The sequence below is a fragment of the Lampetra fluviatilis genome, chromosome 28 (assembly GCF_964198595.1).
Source record: "Lampetra fluviatilis chromosome 28, kcLamFluv1.1, whole genome shotgun sequence".
NCBI lineage: Eukaryota > Metazoa > Chordata > Hyperoartia > Petromyzontiformes > Petromyzontidae > Lampetra > Lampetra fluviatilis.
Window position 1 is genome coordinate 12,118,199 of NC_136302.1, and position 16,909 is coordinate 12,135,107.

Consider the following 16,909-nt stretch of genomic DNA (forward strand, 5'->3'; position numbering starts at 1 on the left):
TGCATAAGCCAGGGTGTTTTATTTACCCTAAAACCTAGGAAATCCAGGCACGGATAATGAATTAACAAACAAATGGAGTCCTACAAAAATGTATAATCTTAAATTGGGCAATATTAGCCCAACACAAGCAAAGTATTCATTACTGGACCGGTTTCGACATTCAGAATTATGATAATGCATACAATACAGTACCTGTACTGTAGTATGTTGTGTACTGTACCATATTACGGACCACATTGACATGTAGTACTGTAGTTTTACAGCGCACCACGAGGTGGCAGGAGCGACACACGTGCGTGAGATTGCGATCTATTAATCGTGCATATGACACATTCCTGCGGAGGGAGCTGGTAGGAACGTCGGGTTGCTCGGTCAATGGCCAGGGTCAACGGCGGCGTGGTGTATTCCGCAAATATGGCCGACTGTGAGGGCGGGCACAAGCAGGCGTGAGTAGGTTAAACGTTGAGTTTTATAAGGGCACCACGGGGTGACCAGCCCCTCCCCACCCAGCCCCACCCCTCCCACCCCCCACCCAGGCCCACCCTCCCTCCCCACCCAGCCCCTCCCCACCCTCCCCACCCAGCCCCTCCTCACCCTCCCCACCCAGCCCCTCCCCACCCTCCCCTCCCCACCCAGCTCCACCAAGCCCCTCCCCACCCTCCCCTCCCCACCCAGCCCCTCCCTCCCCACCCAGCCCCTCCCTGCACGACGGACGCAATAATCCCCTGTGGGCTGGTGTAACCAGGAGGTTCTTACCAGTATTATCGGACGATTGGCACGGCTGACTATGTACGTTGCGAAAGACGTTCAACATACATAAATACATATAATACAAGTCTCAGTTTGGTGTAAGGCCCACGGCATTTCTGTGAGAGCAAATATCTGTGCAATTTATTGTGAAATAAACTCTGCGTCGCCCAGAGGCCAAGTGACATTGTTCAAGCGGTTTTGTTGCAAAGGTTCGCGGTTCGAACACAGCAGCTGCCCCGGTCAATGCTGCGGGTGTATTTACCGATCGCGCGAGCCGTCGGCCTCGCAGGGGACGGTCAAGGTTCCCGCGTAGCTATTCGAAAGACGACCGAGCCATGTGTGCCGGCGTCACGCTCCAAACTTGTCAACATTTGAAGATAACTAATTGCGTGAAGCTACACAGGAACATCACCGCCGCCCCCTCCTACTGGCAGACCGTACACGGGTATCCTTTGATGCCAAGCCAACCCACGTCACATTGGACACTTTTTGCCACATATTTGGGCGATCTTGCAATTGCTAATGGCGAAATGAGTTGCTTGCTCTTGATCACATTGGCATAGCCCTAATGAATCCATTAGGATGAAAGAAAATCTGTATATCCGAAAACTTCCTAAGAATACGCTGGCATCGCTAAGATTCTGGGTATGAATCCACGCAGCTTGCCTATATGATTTACCCGGGTTACCAAATGCAGAGAGTTGATGGTTTCAGCGTGATCACCAATGACTACCCAAAAATATACCTCGTCACAATAAGGCTTGTTTTCCACTTAATTTGGCTAAATTCCAGCTCTGTGAACCAAAAAGTAAAATATGTTTTTACATTACCCGATGAACATTACTCTAATTTGGCGGAGCCGGCGGGAAGGTGCTGCCCACTACTGTGAGGAAGGAATCTCCGAGGCAGCTCTGTGATATCTTCTTCCGCGGGCCGTTCTCCAACACGATTACACGATGGGTTGCCTACGCTGCTCTGCGAGAGCTCTTAATGCAATCGGGAAACCTGGTGGGAGGGAAAGACTAAAACAAGTACCCCAATGGTAACAACGTTCTAAAGAAAGAAAGAAAAAAACATCGAAATCTGATCCTGATAAAGTGTACAATAGGTGTACTGGGCCTTGAATGAATCCATATGCGGCAATCTGTTCTTCATTTGTACGGGATTTATTGCTTCCTTTGAACTCGCAATGCTGTCTTGGGTTTTTGTTGTAAAACTCAACCCTAGCAGTGGGAGTTGTGTCAATGGACGAATAAGTCTGGCACGCATTGCGTTTACAGCTGACTTGGTTTCCCGAGATGTGTGTGTGTGTGTTTTTATATACGTATGTAATTTAAGTGTTTTTATTCGTCATTTTAGTCGAGGGTGACTGTGTTAACTAGCTCGCCTGGTATACAGGAGGTCGTGGGTTCGATCCTGATCCTGACCCTGACGTCTGCTGTATATTGAGAGTTTGCGTTGTCTCTCTCCCCGTGGTTGCGTGGATTTTTCTCGGGATCCTCCGGTTTTCCCCTCCACATTAGAATCAACATCACGCGTTCAAAGTATTTGGCTGCTATAAACTTCCACATGATAAGCCACTTCGTTGAGCTATCGTTTGCGGCCAGGTCGCTTCTGAAAAAGAGATATCAAGCTCAGGGGACCTTACCTGGTAAAATAAAAAATAGTTAATAGTTTTATTTTAGACTGTGAGTGTGACTAAACTCATCATCAGGTGTGACTATGACTGGGACTGCAGTACCAGAGACCAGGATGCGTGACTGACCGTGACGTTAAACCCGCCACCATCCGACACAGCCGATTAGAAAGGTTTGTCACGTAAACAAAACGTGCCAATTCGTTACTAGTACAGCACACCCGATGTGTGTTGGAGAGTAAACCCACTACAACATTTACAATTTGAGGTACGGCTTTTTGATGGTAATTACAACTAGTTTCATCAGGCGACAGCCAGATTTGTGGAGAAATCATCCTGTTTCGTTCTTAAACAGAGGGACACGTGATGTGGTCACCTTGACTCACAGGTGACGACATCACATGTATAGCAGCGCTACTCGAGTTACCAGAGACAGCAGGGCACAGAGGGATACCTCGCATTCTAATTGGCTTTACAGTGAATATTCATAAAAATACAGTATTGACTAAGTTTAATGCTTTGTATCAACACTTGGCAAAATACCAAAGTTCGTATGACCATGAGGAATTCATAACAACATTTATATTTTTATATATTTAGAAAAAACACAGCTCAGCGTATAATTTACAAGCTTCACCATTTTTGTTTTTATAGATACTCTGTAAATATTGGCAATAAAGCCCAAGTAAACATCTTCTAGACGCCAACACAAAGCAGATATAATTGAATTATGCAGTGTTTAGATTACAATCACTAACCCGGAGTATGGGAATTGCAGAGATTGCGACAGATGTTGTCATGCTTGTATTGGCAGAGCAAAGTGATGCTGATGCTCATGTTGCAGCAGAGCGGCGTATCCGCTGTCTATGCCGCAAGCGCGGCCTAACATTGTCTATTATCTGTGGGAGGCAGTCAACAGATCAACAACGTCTTCGAACCATGTCTTATTGGTACCTACGAGGGTGGCAAATGCTAACAATGCTTTTCTGAACGCATGTTATGTCCAGATCACATCTATTTATGATAGCAAGGATTTCTTGGTAGCTTTAATTAATTATGCTGTTATTGGCTGCCCCGGTAAATATGAAATGTTGGTTGAACGTTGGGTCAACATTCGCCCAACGGTTCCAACCACGTTGGCATGTTTACTGGGGTTGAGTGAGAATTTGGTTTTTGATGAAAAAAAAAACTAAAATGAAATTAAGCATCTACGGAATATCAGAATACAGATTGAAGCGTGTCTTTATAACAGGCAGCATTTACGCTTGGCTTTCTCCTGATGGTGGACATTGCCCATGGGGAATACTGGAAGCATTTGCCATGTCAAGTGGTACCGCCCAGGCCCCTGGGCACACGGGCTAAGTAGTAAGTACATTCACTAAACTGCAATGCTTATTATTATTATTGCCATATCTCCCGGCACGGCAGTCACAACAATGGTGAAACTTTCTGAACCCCCGCCCGCCCCTCACCTGCTGCCTCTGTGCAGCCATAAATCGACACGTGGACACCACAGGCAGTGGAGCAAGAGGGGTGGAGTTGTGGGGCAGTGAAGGAGCGAACATGTGCTCTGAGACCCAGACCATCCGTGGTTCCCGGGACACGGCCAATCCTCAAGGCCCTGAAAGGCTTAGTAGCTCCATTCTATCTCGGAGATGGGCTGACACCGTTTGTACCTGTCCGGCAACTTCGATCCATCGAATCGTGGTACCATGGACAGGTCTGTGTTCGATACGCGGTAGAGCATTTAGTCTAGTTTGTGGAACTCCTTGCCCCAATGCGTTAGGGACGAGGTCTTTAAGGCTCGTCTGTAAAACACATTTAATTTCTCTTGTGCATCCGTCCTGCGTCAGGGGTTGTTTTCCTCCCAGTTTTAATGTTCAAGGGTTTTGTGTTGTCGCTTATTATTTGGATTGCGTTGTAAAGCGCTGCGAGGCCTTGCGTGAATGTCGCGTTGTAAATCGGAGTTTCACTTGAACTGAACCCTCTTCCACCCCACCTCAACCCTCCACCAACCCGCAGTGACCAGCGCGGTGAAGTATGGCCAAACATTCAAACAACCGTACGTGACTGACGGACACGTCACGTGTAGGACATTCATCCAGAAGTTGATTGGCCAAGGCCTGCACATTTTTTAAAAATACAGTTTATATATGTTTTTGAAATTCGGTCTATCGTCACTGAATTATGAGAGGGCACGTGGCTTTGAAAGCGAGGGCGAGAGGGTGTCACGTGTAGACTATGACGCACCCAGCCACGTGGCCGCCGCACGAGGCAACATCTGTGCTAGCTCAGTGCTGCGCTGAAACTTCTTACACCTTTGTCTAATCGCAAACACAAGCAGACCTCCGTCCCGCGTCTGCACACACAAACAAAAGATGTTTCAGTCCAAACACATTTCAGACCATCCGCCTGTTGGTTTCCTTCCGCACAGATATTATCCAGCAGCATCTGTTTAAGCGAGCAAAGGCTGCTGGAATAGTTTCGACTTTCTGGGCCTCATCAGCCGAGTCAGGCTTCTTTAATACCCGCTGTTCTGTTTCCAGATGATATTGGCAAGAGCACTCCATATAAATCTTGGGGCCTTGTTCAACATAACATGCAATCTTGTGGGCGAGCTCATGATATATTGTTGCGGGGCATTGTGAGTAATCGATACATAATTAGACCTCCATTTCTGCATTTCCGCACAAAATATATTTTAGACCAAATGTGTTCCAGTACATCGGCCTCTTGGCTTTCCACACCAAACATTTATCCACATGTTGCCGTGGTGTGATGGTTATCGCGCTGGACTTTGCCGATTCGATCTCCCAACGCGGCGGTTGATACGATGGTGCCATTTTTTTAAAATCGCTTCTGTCCACGCAGCAGTACAAACAGGTACCACCCCAGTAAGTGGATAGGTAGGTCACGTCCGGTGGGGTAAAGTGTGGGTACTCCAGCAGGCGGTACGACAAAAAAAAACGTGGATTCCACCTGTTCCGCTGGTGTGGGATAGAGTGTTTCCCCCTCGCACGCGTTGGTTTTCTCCGGATGCTCCGGTTTAATCCCACATGAAGGCACTCACTATTTGGCCGATAACACCGTAGTACAGTGTTGTTCGCTCATTTTTCACAGGGGGCCACTTTCGCCGATAAGACATCGTCCGTGTGAGGGCCGCCACATCGCCTGCAGCGGGATGTTTTCACCATTTGTGTATTGTCGGAGGCCGTACTAAAGGCCACCAGGGGCCGCGAGTGGCCCACGGGCCTTGCAATGAAAAACACTGCCTTAAAATATATGTAGAGGAGCGCAGAGCTTGGACAATTGTTGGGCGGCGGTTCACCACTGCATGGCTGATTGTTTAGCTTCTTTCACCACACGAATCTGTGGTCCTTCCTCGCGCCTCTGGGTCGTCCTCTCTCTCTCGCTCGCTCGCTCTTTCTCCGAGAGCGACCACTGCGCTACGGCGGCGCAGCGTTACAACTCGAATGCGTTGTTATTATTGTTATAAACAATATTATTCACGACCGTTTGCATAAGCGAAGCAAGCTGCTGCCCGAGTATATATCGCGAGCGCACAACGCCCTGTTGCTCCCGTCTTGTGGGGGGCGGATGAATGAATGGGTTTGAACAACGCGGCCGCGAGTGGCCATGTGCTGCTCTCCCACGGCCGCGGTGCCAGTGATTTGTCTCCGTGTAGCTCTCGCGCCCTGCGGCCGTTCTTTTCTTCTCTCTCTTCCCTTGAATGTCTGGGGGCCCTGGCCCCGTCAGAGGAGACTTGGGAGTCCGTTGTTTGCTCTGCCACCCTCCGCGATGTCGAGCCGGCAAAGGCGAAGTCTCGGCTTTAAGGGTCAAGAGTGGCTCTTGCCTTCGCTAATAAGACGCTCACAATGGCGAGATATATGTAAGTCCGCCTTGAACACTCGCCTCTGTAAACTGGCCTTCACCCCTTCGTGCTGGCCGTTTAGCCCGCAGGTTCTCTTCATTCCCTGATCTACGGATGAAATGCGGCACTTTACAAATGTAAACTATTATTATTCTAAACGCGGGCGAATCAAGGCGTCTATCTCCCTTTGCTCGTGGTTTCTGAACTTAATTTGGATCCAATTCCAGCTCTGACAACTTGCTTTAATTGTCTCCGTCGGGTGTTGGAGGGTTATCGTTGTTAACGCGTCATACATTACACCTACATGACTTGGCCCAAAGGAAACCAGCTATGTTTCTGAGAATCAAACGGACACGGGCGTCGAACGCAGAGCGCGTGGGAAAGGGCTGCCCTCCGCTGTGCTGCTGTGTCGACCGCAGGACAGAAGGGAACTCAGACGTAACTCTGTGATGTCCACTTCCGCGGGTTCCGCTCTCCAACGCGAAGGAAGCGTTGCGCCGCTCTGCTCGAGTCTCTCCGAATGGATCCGAATGCAGTTGATCGCATTGGGAATATCATTTAGGGCAAAAGACAAAGCGAAAATCTTATTTCTCGAGTCGAGCGTGGGTGGTGCTGCTCTTGATTGGCAGTCGAGAGCGCACATGCCCAATAAGGCATCCTACCCCATTCGTTAACGGAGACTTAAATACGGGAGCCACATGAGTGCGATTGTGGCCATGCAACTCACACTATTGACCGCATAGTAAACCCATAGAGACACACAGAGATTCAGAGACACAGAGATACATGGGGACCCATAGAGACACACAGACACACAGAGACACGTGGAGACCCATAGAGACACACGGACACACAGAGACACGTGGAGACCCATAGAGACACACAGACACATAGAGACACGTGGAGACCCATAGAGACACACAGACACACAGAGACACGTGGAGACCCATAGAGACACACAGACACACAGAGACACGTGGAGACCCATAGAGACACACAGACACATTGAGACACGTGGAGACCCATAGAGACACAGACACACAGAGACACGTGGAGACCCATAGAGACACACAGACACACAGAGACACGTGGAGACCCATAGAGACACACAGACACATTGAGACACGTGGAGACCCATAGAGACACAGACACACAGAAACACGTGGAGACCCATAGAGACACACAGACACATTGAGACACGTGGAGACCCATAGAGACACAGACACACAGAGACACGTGGAGACCCATAGAGACACACAGACACACAGAGACACGTGGAGACCCATAGAGACACAGACACACAGAGACACGTGGAGACCCATAGAGACACACAGACACACAGAGACACGTGGAGACCCATAGAGACACACAGACACATAGAGACACGTGTAGACCCATAGAGACACACAGACACATTGAGACACGTTACAGACAAACCACAGTAGAGCGACTGCGGCCATACAACCCACACTACGGACCGCGCAGTGAACCCACAATGTGGTCTACGCTCCTTCAACGCAGGAGGAGGAGGAAGAGCGACACGACACGAACTCTCTCTGTGCTCAAGCCCTCTCGTCTTGGCCAGCAGCAGCAGCAGATCTCGAAATTGGCATCGATCTCCTGAAACATCACATTGCTGGACATCTTTAAAAAAGTGCTTCATAGCTCCTCGGAATCCTCCAGTCTAAATAAATATTCTGATTCTGCTGCCCAGCATAAGCAAGAATAGAATACCTCTTGTCTATATCTCTTCTGTCGTCTCACCAAGAGTTTATAAATGAAAGGGTGGATGGGAGGAGGCGGTGGTGGGGGCAAAAGGGGTGGGGAGCGGTAGTGTAGCGGTCAGCGCGCTGCGCTACGAACCTGGTGACCCGAGTTCGATTCTCGATCACGGCCAACACCTGTGACGATTATCTGAACCGGTCCTGGGTCTCCCATAGCTCGGTGTGTAAACATCGCCACCGGGGAGACAAAGGCGGTCGGGCGTGGTACTGGCAATCCACCCCCCTCGTGTACCGTGCCGGCCTTCATTAGGTGCTACTCGCTAACAGCACTTGCGCCAACAGCCTGTTAAGGTATATTCTTAGTTCTTTCGGTGAAGTCACGTAGAAGGGAAATAATAAAATAATATAAATATAAAACTATAAAATGTTTTATTGTATTATATTTATAGTATTTTATTTTATAATTTAAATATAAAACAATAACACATTTTTTTAAATATTGAGAGTATATTTTTTTTATTATTTCCCTTCTACGTGACTTTACCGAAAGAACCAAGAATATGAATCCCTGCAGCCACGAAAGCTTTAAATCAAAAGCCTGTTAAGGCTATAGGGGGGATCTTTGTCTTTGGGGATAGGGGGTGGGGGGATGTGCGGGCTGTGCGGGGTGGGGGGCAAATCATTTCCGCTTCGCGCCCCCACGGGCCCGGCTCCCCGCTGCTGCTTGCGACGGTAACAAGACACACGTGCTCCTGGAGCCGCCTTCAACAACCCCCCCCCCCCCCCCCAGAACAAACGCGAAGGTAAAGTCTTACGTAGAATGGAAATAATAAAATAATAAAAATAAAACAAAATAAAATAATTCTCACGACGTTTCGGCCACAACGCAAGCAGCCGTCCTCAGGTGGAGAGCAGGTCGGTCGACAGACCTGTTCTCTGTCGACAGACCTGCTCTCCACCTGAGGACGGCTGCTTGCGTTGTGGCCGAAACGTCGTGAAAATTATTTTATTATGTTTTATTTTTATTATTTTATTACTTCCCTTCTACGTGACTTTAGCGAAAGAACCAAGAAGATGAATCCCTGCAGTCACGAAAGAAGCTTTTCATCGAAATTGAAACGCGAAGGTGTTTAGCGACCGTCCGGCGGCATGTACCCCGCGCGGTTGTCGCTGCTGTGATGTGCGGGATACGAGCGAGACAAGCGTGAGGCCGCGACGAAGGGTCTTTGTGTGCGGGTGATTGCGTTGTGTTATGTGTCGTGCCAACTCGAACCGTGATTCCACCCTGAGAGGTGACTCTATCGCGTGACTCTATGGAGCATCGTTTCACCGGGCAGGTTCAGAATCTTGATTTAAGCTGCTGGAGGAATCAGATGAGCTGTGAAGCTCTTGTGTTCACAGATCGCCAGTGGGGGTTCGTCAGCACGGTTCACTGAACTGAAAACGCGGCTGCGTAACCCAATAACTCAATCGAATTCATTCCAGATTCACTGCCAGCAGTTTGACAGGGTTTGGTGTCTCTTTACCCGGCTCAACTCAAGAAGCTGGCTCGACTCGCATTCGCTGTTGTCCATTACAACTGTAATAGTGCTGCTTGTTGCTGGCCGCTTCACGCTTTGGGTCTGTGGGCCCTCTGCTCAGCAACCGTGGGAGGGGGGGGGGCTGTCACACACGGGGCTGTGGTGATTGTTAACTCTGGGGCCCTGGCACTAACGTTATCCGGGAATCGCGTTTCCCGTCGGCCCAAACCACATCGTCTCTGCCGTCCGTCTTGAGCCAGATTGAATCTCGCGCCAGTGCTGGGTGTCTGGCAGATACCAGGCGAAGTCAATAACACCCTTAAATCAAGACCAACATTCCTGCACAGTGGAATATAAAAAAGGTAGTGATTAAAATATATAATGGATTTTAAAAAAATACGTTGCAAACGTAGAATTGAGGTTTATTTGCAGCGGGAGTGTGATTTAGAATGCACAGTGCATTCGGCGGGAGGACGCGGTGTGTAGCACAAATATCCAAATTGGATCCATCTGTTGGTACGCGGCGTTCGCTCCACGTGATGATGTTGTGACTTTGAAACGTCTCGTGCCTCCACGTCGCGTTTCACGAGTCGCGAGTGTCCCGTCTACAGCCCCGCAGCCAGCGGTGGGAATTCGACATTCCTATGGCGGAGAGGTGAGTCAATCCACGGGACAATCTGGTGCTCACTTTATCGACCGCCGAAGAGGGCGCGATTGTGGGTTGAGTCAACCCGACGCACCGGACTTGGAGTTGAACTTCGCCGCCCTCCGCTTTGCAGGCGACTCGCACTGCCGTCCAGACGATCAGCAAAGCACGGCCGTGTGCCACATTCTCTCCGACATGAGACTCTCAGGAGAGTAAGACCCCCCACCGACCCCCCTAACTTGTGCTCGGTGTCAATAAAGCGACACAAGGACAAAGATCCCCCATAGAGCCTTCGCAGACTCATGCGGCTGTTAGCGAGTAGCACCTATGCAGGCCGGCACGGTACACGAGGGGGTGGGTGGGCAGCACCACGCCCGGCCGCCTTTGTCTCATCAGTGGCGATGTTTACACACCGCACCTGATACTCATTTCAGGCTGAGTCGACCTAGGAGAGGCCCCGGACCGGTTCAGATATTCGTCACTGGTGTTGGTGGCCGTGAGCGGGAATCGAACTCGGCTGTCTGGGTTCGTAGCGTGGCGGGCTACATGCTGCACTACCGCTCCCCCACAACTTTTGATTTACAACACACGGGCTCATGCAGCGCATCGTTAACCCCGGAGACGACGCTGGGTGAGGCACTGCCACTCGAGTTGAGAGCCAGGTGGCTCAGCGGTAGAGCAAGCGGCTCGCTCTCAGCGGAAGTTCAAATCATCATCATCATCCCTTTGGGGTCGATAACACGAGCACCACTTTGTGTGTGTGTGGGGGGGGGGGGGTTCAACACCGCTCATCCTACGGATAGAATCGCCACCCGCCATAGGAATGTGGAGAGTACAGCGGGTTGACAATGCGCCGACTGCGCGAGGTCCTGTCGCGAGCTGCCGCTCTGGGCCTCCTTGCCGCGAGTGGAACTAATCTCGGGCCGCGATCGCAGCGGTGCCGTTATATATATATAACACACCTTATATATTATATAAGAAATATAAACATGTGTCTGAAGCCGCACGTCAGGCGAGTTTTGCCCATGTTGGGCCGACGACAAGTTTGGGCGACGGCGCTTCGCTCGTTGCATTGGCGATTCCACTCAATTCTACTTCGCATTTACATAGCGCCATTTCCCGGGCGCTTTGAGACGCAAGCCGACGGCGTTCAGTGAGGAAGGCGATGGCATGGACGGAGGGAGCCGGGCTGGGAGTGGAGCCTGATGCTGCAGGGGTAGTAGGCAAGGCAGAATCAGGTGGGATGCGATGGTGAGTGAGGGCGTCTCATGGGCGCGGCGTGGACGAGAGGCAAGTGGGGGGGGGGGGCGACGTGCGTGAAGACGACCGCAGACAGTTGAACGTGGCCGATATCTGGCCAGGGACTATCAGAGCGAGGAGGAGGAGGACGCGTTCTGCCCGCAGATTGGACTTAACAGGCGACTGATGCAGAGCAAGAGAGGGCGGTGGTGGGGGGGGGGAGACCGAGAAGAACGCCATGCGGAGTCAACATAATAATGATGAATGTTTCCGCAGCCAAGTGGTCGAGCCCAGGGGGTGCTGGAGGCTTGGTGCCTTCGCGGACGGCGGCCAGAGCCGAGTTGTGTTTTGACAATTAGCGCCACAGGAAAGAAAATAAGGTACAAAACAACACAGTTATTCGCAATAATGTGGAAAAGCAATCTCTTTAGGAGACGCAAACCCGAGACAGCGCGGCCTCAAGGTATCATCAACAACAACTTGCAGCCGGTGAAGAGAATTGAGAAATGTAACATCACCACCATCACCACCACCATCATCAGTCGTGATCAACCCACTGCTGGATGACCCCCCCCCCTGCCGTCGCCGTAGATCCTGCGAGGTAACGAACGAGCCGGCGACTGCCCTCGTTGTGGCCGAAGTCATCGCTCCATCTCCCCGGGCGGCGGTCGTGGCCGTCGGAGTCGCTCCCTTCCCTCCTGGAGCCTCCCGGGGGGGGGGGGGGGCATCGTCCGTCCGTTGTCGCCCCGACACCCCCCTCGCTCTTCTTCGTTCGCGAGGTCGTTGCAGATTTGCGTCGCCGTAAACCCGCGTGGTGACCCATGAGTCCGCGCCTTCGGTTCCGCGTCGCGTCCCGGAGCGCGCAAGCGACTCGAGCTTCCTGGGAAAGGCTCATTGGGAATCTCCTTCAATCTTCTTGGTTTTTTCGATAAAGTCACGTAGAAGGTAAATAATAAAATAATAAAAATAAAACATTCTTAAATAATTCTCACGACGTTTCGGCCGCAATGCAAGCAGCCGTCCTCAGGTGAAGAACAGGTCTGTCGGAAAGACAGCGTCCGACAGACCTGTTCTTCACCTGAGGACGGCTGCTTGCGTTGTGGCCGAAACGTCGTGAGAATTATTTTATTATGTTTTATTTTTATTATTGTATTACTTCCCTTCTACGTGACTTTTACCGAAAGAACCAAGAAGATGAATCCCTGCAGTCACGAAAGCTTTAAATCGAAATTTGGTTTGGCCATGTTTGTTTGTTGTAGTACAGAGTTAGACTGATGGCCTTAATCTAAGTTGTCTTGTGGTTGTTGTTGGTTGTTTGACTTGCATCCCACTGGGATTTTTGCACACAGCGTTGGCGTACGGTGATTTTGTTCTGCAATGTTTTGCTGTCTTTTCTTGGATTTTCTCTTTGCACTCAGTCACATATTCACTTTAAGATGTTTTTTGTTCATGTTTTTTTGTTGCGGTTGCACCCGATTCAAGAGCCGAATGGCTCACAGGGCTATACCTAATAAATGAACTTGAAACTTGAACTTGCGTTGTTTCGCGGCGGCGCAATCAGCGACATTCATCCTCGAGCCACGAATCGCCCCCCCCTCCTCCCCACCTTGACTCCGCCATGGACTTCCTGTGGGCACGTGGCTACGTTGCTGCTCATCGTCGAGTTAAAACAAACAACGAAAACTCAACGCGTTCATCAGAAATAACACCGCCGCCATAAAAGACGACGTCTTGTAACAATAATATTAATCACAACAGCAGGTTGACGTTTTGGTTCATAGCACTGCTTCAGAGCACATTTGGAGAGAAGCCAGTAAGTTCGAGTGGATGAGCGTTAGAACTGGCCTCGATTTTACGGGCTGTGAACAAGGACCGCTGCCCGAAACGTCGCCTACTATATAGTTTCCTTTCAAGGCTACGCACACACGCACAGCGTTAGTTTGTTTTGGCTGCTGCCCATCGAACAAAGACGGTGGGCACCGCATCGCGCGGCGCTTTCAGATGCGCTCCTGCGGCCGTCTGGAACGCTCTTCCTTACGATGTCAGGAAGCTACTGGAGTTCTGCACTTTTAAATAATCATCATCATCATCATCTAGATTGACAAACTCGTTTCTTTAGAACTGATTTTTGTGCTTCGTTTATTTGTCCTTTCGCCGCACCTTCGATTAGTACGGTTGGCTACGTACGGTGCAAAATAAGTTCAAAGGTTGTTGTTTGTTGTGAACTGTGCTTTGTGCACCACTGCCAAGGCATCATTATCATAATAACCAAAAGTTGAATCTTCAAAAACGAAATGAAAACTAAGCTATACATTTAGTTTTACCAGATAAGGCCCACTTGAGCTGTTTAGCTCTCTCTCTCAGAAGCGACTTGGCTATCGCACATGAGAGCTCGATGTTAGTGGCTTATCATTCATTAGTTCAACGCCACTAGCCTGCGCAGTCTGCCAAGTTGTTCCCTTGAAGGTTAATTTGAACGTTGATGAAGACCAAAGACATTGGCGCACTCAATCTGAACATACACGAAACGCGCTGGCAAAGATCATAATACAACAAACCACACTCCGCCAAATATGTTTCATCAGGCCGGCGTTGAATAATATTGTTGAAACCGTGTTCATATCATTTAATGGGGCGTAATGTTTTACAACAATAGCAACGTTATGAGAAACCACTCGCGAGATGCTGTGGGAATCGTCACCGGTGAAATGTGAATGTTGTTGTAAAGTTCTTCGGCAGTGATGGGCCCTGATGGCCTCCAGGGCGGCCTCTGGCGAGCCCGGCACCCCCCCCACCTCCCCTCACCCCCCCCCCCGCCAAAACACAAATGGTGAACACACAACCCCATCATCATCATCACCATCATTATCATCGTCATCGTGCTGTTGCTGTCACACAAAAAAAAACCCCTATGGTTTCAAATGGCGGCCCTCGTCACACCGATGATGTCTTATCGGTGATAGCGCCATCCCCCAGCCAAGGCCCCGTGTGAGTGAGGAACACGTGGCCTCTGCTGGAGGCCCCGTGGAGGAGACGGGCGCTGCTCGGACCCTCAGTCGGAGCTGGACTGGAACTCGCCCCGGGGTCGTCACGGGCACCACGCGGAGATGGGGCCGTGTTATCGGTTCGTGGCATCGAGTTGGGGGGTTGGGGTTGTTGTTTTTTTAAACATGTATTTATTGAATCTTGATTTTGAGCTTTCGTTACTGCAGGAATCTATACTCTTTGGTTCTTTCGGTAAAGTCACGTAGATATAAGTTTATTTTATTTTATACCTACGTGACTTTACCGAAAAAAACTAAAGAGTGTGTATTTATTAAGTTACGTAACTTCCCGGCCGAGGCAAGTGAGGAGGAAGGCGGTGTCTCATCGCGGTCACCCCCGAGCCGACGGGGGTGATGATGATGGTGATGATGATGATGATCATGATGGTGATGCTGGTGATGGTGATGATGGTGGTGATGATGATGATGGTGATGATGATGATGATCATGATGGTGATGCTGGTGATGGTGATGATGGTGGTGATGATGATGATGGTGATGATGATGGTGATGATGATGATGATGGTGATGATGATGATGATGATGGTGATGATGATGATGGTGATGATGATGGTGATGATGGTGATGATGATGATGATGGTGATAATGGTGATGATGGTGATGATGATGATGATGGTGATGATGGTGATGATGATGATGGTGATGATGATGGTGATGATGGTGATGATGATGGTGATGATGGTGATGATGATGGTAATGATGATGATGGTGATGATGATGATGATGGTGCACGAAACGGGGAACAGAGAACGAAACAAAAACGAATTACAATAAAATGATGGAAAAGCAATCGTACATTTTTGTTTGTTTGTTAGTTTGTTTTTTCTTGATTTGAAGCTTTCGTGACTGCAGGAATCCATACTCTTTGGTTCTTTCGGTAAAGTCACGTAAGTAAAAACAATCACGACGTTTCGATCGCAACACAAGCGATCGTCCTCATTCCCTTGGCCAACATATTTAACGTCTTGTTGTAGCAGGTCTCTCGCTGTGTTTTTCCTGGTTCAGCAGTTCCACTGCTAGATGAATTTTTCCGCCTGAGGACGATCGCTTGTGTTACGATCGAAACGTTGTGAAATTTTTATTTTTTTTCTACATATGTGACTTTACCGAAAGAACCAAAGAGTATAGTTTGTTGGTGTTATTCCAGTTGTTGTGTGGTGGTTGACCCCATGTACACTGCACATGGGGTCAACCACCACAGCTCGTCGACAGATCGAGCGGCAGGTCCGCGTCTGGTGGGTGCGGGTGGGGTGAAGTGTGCGCACCTCCCGACTCTTCCAAGACGTGTGACCAGCGAAGTCAATCACATTGCTTCGTGGGAGGTAGCTGCGGCTTTGGGAGACATTCATCCATGAGTTGCTGCTGCTGCTGCTGAGGCTGCGGCTGTCCATAATGATGATTTATTTGCACAATTTACGTTGACCGCACTTCCAAACGACACGGCTGAGATTCGGCATTGCACGGCTCTCGTTTTATTTGGATTGCCCCTCCGTAGAAAAACTAAAATATATTAATATATATAACCCCATCACGCGCCCCTCTGAGAATGCATTTCAATGGCAGCGTAAATGTGATATACGTGGTCGGATGCGGGGCCGTTTTCTCGCCAGAATACAAAAAAGACATCCTCGCAACGTAAAGCAGATGTGTTGGGGCCCCTCTAGCTAACGAGGCAAACCTTCGTCGGCGTCAGCGAGAAGCAAACCCCGTTGATTGACTCCAGCGCCTCCACGAAGCAGCCGCGCACGCAAGCGGCGGACAACGCGTGGACAAGAGCCGGGCAGAGAGAGAGGAGGGGGGGGGGGAGGTGGAGAGGGGGGGTGGAGGGAAGCGGAGGGGGGTGGAGAGGGGGGGGGTGGATGGAGGTGGAGAGGGGGGGGGGTGGAGAGGGAGGAGGGAGGGAGGTGGAGAGGGGGGGGTGGAGGGAAGTGGAGTGGGAGGATGGCGAGAGAGAGAGAGGGAGGATGGAGGGAAGAAGTGGAGAGAGAAGGAGGGAGAGTGAAAGAGACGCGCCATGCTGACGCTCCGCGCCCTCTGCCGACAATCCGGGTGACATCTTAGCCCAAGCGGAGCATTCCCATTGCCGTCATGGCCGTTGGGCAGGTGGTTGGTGCCAGCAGGCCAGGTAGCGGCTGCTCCTTCTCACGGCTTCACGGATGCCATCGGCTCTTCTTGAAAGCCTCCGCGGCAAAGGCGCAGCCCTGCAGTTGCTTGCTCGCGTCACTGCTGCCAAAAGGGGCCTCCACGGGATGTGAACTTCACACTGGCCAGACGTCTTGGGAAGGTGCTGGAGTGTCCACACGGTGCCCCTCCATGCACGAGCTGCCAAAGCAACGAGCTGTGACGCTTCGTTGTATACTGCCGGGCGGACAGAGGCAGCGGTTGTGGTGATTTAAGAAAATTTGCTCAATTTTGTTTTCTCAAACCGCCTGTTTCTCTCTCTAAAATCTACCAGGCG